Genomic DNA, 5,759 nt, shown 5'->3' on the forward strand with positions numbered 1-5,759 from the left:
TGCCCCCTCCCCACTGCTGGGGCCACAGTCAGACTGATGTGTGCCTTCTCTTTCCCTCTCCTAGGGGAGGGATTCACTGTGGGGTGGCGTGGCCCGTCTGGGCTACTTGCATACTGCCAGGCTTGTGGTGCTGGGGATCTGGCATGTTAGCTGGGGTGGATCAGCAAGGTGCACAGGGGCGGGAGGGGCAGGCTCAGCTCGCTTATCTTGAGATGAACCGCTTCGGGAGGGGCCCTGTGGCACTGGGAGGGAGTTAGACCCGCCCCTGGAGGGATGGATCCACAGAAGCACAGTGTTGGGTGTTTGCGCAGTGCAAGCAAGTTCCCTGACAGTAACTGGTTCCCTTTGGGATTTTGGCTGGGGGATGGATGAGGGAGATGGTGTTGGCAAGTGCCTTTGTTCCCCACCAAGCTGCTCTCTATTGTCCAGGGCTCAACAACTCTCCCTCCTGTTGTCCTCCAGCCCTCCCGCTCTCAGAGCAGAGCTGTTAACTTATAACCTTCCAGATGTTATGTCCCGCTTGCTGTTCGAACACACTCTGTCTGGCCCCTCCACTTTTGCAAGCCAGACTCGGGGCCTCTGCTTTGCTGGCGGGCAGCCCCTCCACCCTGGCTCCCTCCCACCAGTCCCTGTAGCGTGCTCTGCCTCTCCGCCCTTCCTACCCTCTTCCATGGACCTCTAGTCTAGGCTTGGCTCCAGAGAATCCATTCTGCTAGTCTTCTGGTGTTTTCCTGGGTTATCTAGGCAGGTGTAGGTGGAATCTAAGTGATCAACAGGACGTGGTGAGCCCAGCGTCCTCCTACGCCACCATCTTCCAGTAATTCAATTTTTAAATCACTTTATTGAGTTATGCTTAACATGTAAGAAGCTGTATGTATTTAATGTCTACAATTAGATGAGTTTGAGGATAAATATACATGCATGAAACCATCAACGTTATAGACCTATAAATCATCTCCTAAAGTTTCATCCTGCCCCTTGACATTATTATTATTATTATTATTATTATTATTATTATATTTAATTATAACACCATAATATCTACCTTTTTAGCAAATGTTAAGTGTACAATAATTATTGCTAACGATAAGCACTATATAGAAGATCTCCAGAATTATTTATTTTGCATAAGTATAACTTTGTATTCTTTGATCCTCACCTCCCCCATTTCCCCCTATTTGGCAACCACCTTTCTACCCTCTGCTTCTATGAGTTTGACTATATTAGATTACACATGTAAGTAAGAACATTTGGTATTTGTCATTCTGTGTCTGGCTTATTTCACTGGACATAATATCCTCTGGGCTTATTCATATTGTTGCAAATGACAATATTTCCTTCTTTTTTAAGGCTAAGTAATATCCCATTGTGTTTATATACCACAAATTATTTATGTGTTCATCAAGGTAGATTTAGATTGCTTCCATATCTTGGATATTGTGAATATAGCTGAAATGAACATGGGAATGTAGGTATCTCTTTGAGATCCTAATTTCAATTTCTTTGTGATTTTAATATGTAAAAATATAAGAAAATGTAACTGGGCTAATTGTACTTTTTTTTACTTTAACAGTATAGTTCAATATAGCTATGTTAGTACTATGGTTATTTTAGCTATACATTTTATTTTAGTTATAATAAAAATCTTTAAAACTATGGAGTTAAAAGATATGAACTCCAAGTATTATATAACCAAGTATTTGTATAATGTATATATCTTTACATTAAATTATTGTGCATATGTTTTAATAAATAATATTTGTAATTTATAAGAATTTATAGTCACTGCAAGGTATAAATTTTTTCATTGTCCTATAATTAAATGATTGTTTAAATTATCCATGTAAACTTCAAAATTTGAAGGTGATACAGTGAAATTATATCTTTTTTACTACCAGATAAAATTCCAACATTCATAGATCAAATATTTGGAAGAAATGGGAATAGAAATCATATCTGTAAGCATGTAATTTTTACTTTCATTTTTAAAATTACAAGACTTAATTAGAATTAAAGAAGATTAAATTAGACCAACTAAATGCCAGTGAAAGATAAATGATTGAGGAAAGTGATAAAGGTCCTGGAAAAACATGTTGTGTGTCAACAGTTTACTCTTACCTTAGATTATAACTTCAACTCTTACAAATCAAGAGACAGTTTAATCTTCAGGTTTAGAGTCTGGCTAATCTCCTTGTATTCCTTCTTATTTTTATTCCTTCTTCATTACAAGCATGCATTCTTCTCTCAGACTCTAAGTTACAGATAAGTCTTCAGGACTGTAGACTTGTCTTGTCATCCCAATAGAGCCTTGTTTACTCTGAACAATGGAGGTGTCTCATCTATAAGGATTCCTTTGGCCCCCAAAACGTACATTGTTAATTGGAAAAATGGTGATCATAGTGATTTACTTTCTTTATTATTGAGGATACAAAATAGCAGCAATTCTAAGAAATAATTTCCTTGCCAATCACTGGAGATAAAGGAAAAAAAACCTATTAGCTTAAAGTGATAGAGACTGAGAGAGACTGACAGAGACAGAGAGGTAGAGAAAGGAAAAGAATGGCAAGATAGCTAACAAGTGCAGACTAAAGAAGGAGAAAAGTAAGAAGAAATTAAAAGGCAGATTTCAAATAAAAATATACTAGTGCATCTGAAATTTAAAATTTAATCTGAGTCTTCATGAAGAATGAAAAGAAAAAATATTTTCCTACTTCTTTATGCCAGTTTTATGAAGTATTTTTAATTTTGAGCTCAATTGTCAGTGAAGACTATTTTTTAAGTGATATATCAATGAAAAAATACAAGTAAACTATATGAAAAACTATTCAATTATTATTTTGGTGAACTTTAAAAACCACTGTTAGTATTTTTTCTTTTTATTTTATAAGATTTTAATGTATAAATTACTTCTTGTCATTTATTATAGATTATCATGCTAAAATAGTTCATGATTAAATACAGGTCTTGTAGATGTAATCAAAAATAATTTTAACGTTAAAACCATGCACTAAATTGTCTTCCAAGTTTGTATAAATAGGTTTATTTAACTTTTTCAGAAATTATCATTTAAAATGTGTGTATTTGGATTAATTTGTCTATGTGGAATGAGATACAAGATTAAATTATTGGTAGTTACAATATTTAATCACCAAAGTGGTTTTGCTATTTGCTGGAATCATTAAGAACCAGGTAGATTTGTGCGTAAGTAATATACTAAATTTAATAGGTCGGTGAAAATAATATTTTGATTTGTATTTTAGCACACAGAAATGTGTTTAACTTAAATTAATCTAAAAATGCTATTGCAAGTTACTAAGATATAAATCAGCAATAAAGGGTTTAGATATAAAATGTTTTTATATCTCATTTCTAAACATGGAGCTAAATTTTCAATAATTTTTCTGATTTAAATCAGTGTACAAGAATAGACGTAAATTCTTTCATTAGCCCAACATATATATTATTTTGTGTTCTATAAGTTAGCTTTTCATGCATAACAGTTGTTTGACCCCAAACTTTTTGTCCCAAATGTAATGTTTATAACAACAGTCATTTATTTAGTGATGAGTTTGTGGCTTGTCAATTTGGCTGGACTTCGCCAAGAATGTTTTCTGGTGTTTTGGAATGAAGCACATCGGTGTGTTGGTACTCAGTTGTCTGTCAGTAACATAACCATCTACCAACAGAGCATCAGATTGATGAAAAAGACTTGCGCAGGCTTAGTGACATGATGATAGAAAGGTTTCAAATGCAATAAGACAAATGCCTTTCAAAGCCCTGCTTGCTTTATGTCCACTTTTCCTTTGTCTGTGGTGCTTGCCATGGCCAAACTCAGAGTTAGTATATAAGAGTAATATCAAAGGGCAAAGATATAAAGAAAGGAATAACTTGTGGCCCGTTTTTCATTTTACCATAGCTGCTGTATCTTACTTGAAAGTCTCGTATAGCCACTACCCTCAGTTTGAACAAAAGTGTGTTCTCCTCGGAGGCATCTAAATCTGCTTTCCAAAATTTGACTCATGTTCTGACCAATAACAATGGCAATCCTGGATCATACTTAACCTTTCCAAAGAGTAGTCATGTGTAAAGGACAACTTGATCCTATAACAAAGTGTTATATTTTAAAGTATAGGTCAGTAATTGTATGTGAGAATATACACTGCTACATAGAAATTAACTAATCAGAGCACAGCTTTTCAATGTTTAAAACAGAATAAGCTTTCCTATAAAAAGCAGCACTTTGGGGGCACCTGGGTGGCTTAGTCGGTTAAGCGTCCGACTTCAGCTCAGGTCATGTTCTTGCGGTTTGTGGGTTTGCTCCCCGTGCTGGGCTCTGTGCTGACAGCTTGGAGTCTGGAACCTGCCTCGGATTCTGTGTCTCCCCTCTCTCTCTGCCCCTCCCCTGCTCATGCTCTGTCTCTTTCTGTCTCTCAATAATAAATAAACGTTAAAAAAACTAAAATAAAAAGCAGCACTTTTGTGACATTTTAATATTCCTCTCCTTCTTCACCTTCTCTTTCAACAAAATCCACACCAACCTCCTCAATCCTTCTTAAGAGCAGCCATATCCTCATGGGCCTCAGAATGCTTTCCTGTGTGCATGCCTTCACCACATAACAGGCACACTTGGCATATATTAGGTCAAACTTGTGGTCTGGGTGAACCCAGGCTTCAGCAATGGCTGTGGTGTTGCTCAGCATACACACAGCTTGCCAGGTACCAGGTACCAGGTACCACAGTGGGAGGCTGGTAATTAATGCCAACTTTGAAGTCTGTGGAGCACCAGTCCACAAACTGGATGGTATCCTTGGTCTTAATGGTGGCAATGGCAACACTGTCATTCTTTGGTCACCATGTTGCCATGGTACAACAGATAGCAAGCCGTGTATTTACTGTGACGAAAGTCACATTTCGCCATCTGGTTGGCTGGCTCAAAGCATGCATAGGTGATCTATGCTACAGAAAGCTGTTCATGGTAGGCTTTGTAAGCAGAGACGTCAGGAGCATATGAGGCTAGAGGGAAGTGGATTCAAGGATAGGGCACCAGGCTGGTCTGGAATTCTGTCATATCAACATTTAGGGCTCCATGAAATCTGAGGGAAGCAGTGATGGAGGACACAATTTAATCTATTAACCTATTGAGGTTAGTGTATGTTGCACCTGTTTCACTGAAGAAGGTGTTGAAGAAGTCATCTCCTCCCCCAGTGGTCTTGTCACTTGGCATTTGACCACTGGACTGGATGCCGTGTTCCAGACAATAGAGCTCCTGGCAGGCATTGCCAGTCTGGACATCAGCCTGGCCAATATGGGTAGAGATGCACTCACACATGGCTGCTGCTTTGTGGCTGTCAAGAAGATGGCAACCAGGTAAAGGAGAGACTGTTGCTTCTTAACAGCCTGACTCTTAGGCGATCAGTGTAAGAAAATATTTTAATGGAAATCAAATATTTTAATGGAAATATTTTAATGGAACACTATATGTCTTTCTTCTAGCTTAAGGAATAAAATATTATGAATAAAATCAAAACTCATTGTCATAATGGACACATTTCTCCCTTATGAAAATATATGATCACTATACTGATTTGGGAATTTATCATTCCCATACGTAACTATATATAGCTGATATATATCCTATCTTTATATTTCTACCTACACAAAATTGTTGTGTCAATATATAAATTAATTGCAAAACCCTCCATGTATATTTGTATAGATCTCTTTTTCTCTACACTTATTATTGTTGTGTAAATCCATTG

General features: G+C 37.1%; 1 pseudogene; it reads right to left on the reverse strand.

Moving 5' to 3' along the window:
- Positions 1 to 4,487: 4,487 nt before the first annotated feature.
- Positions 4,488 to 5,329, reverse strand: LOC131514218 (tubulin alpha-1A chain-like; annotated as a pseudogene).
- Between the last annotated feature and the right edge of the window lie 430 nt (positions 5,330 to 5,759).

This window comes from Neofelis nebulosa, chromosome 1 (assembly GCF_028018385.1).
Source record: "Neofelis nebulosa isolate mNeoNeb1 chromosome 1, mNeoNeb1.pri, whole genome shotgun sequence".
Classification (NCBI taxonomy): Eukaryota; Metazoa; Chordata; class Mammalia; order Carnivora; family Felidae; genus Neofelis; species Neofelis nebulosa.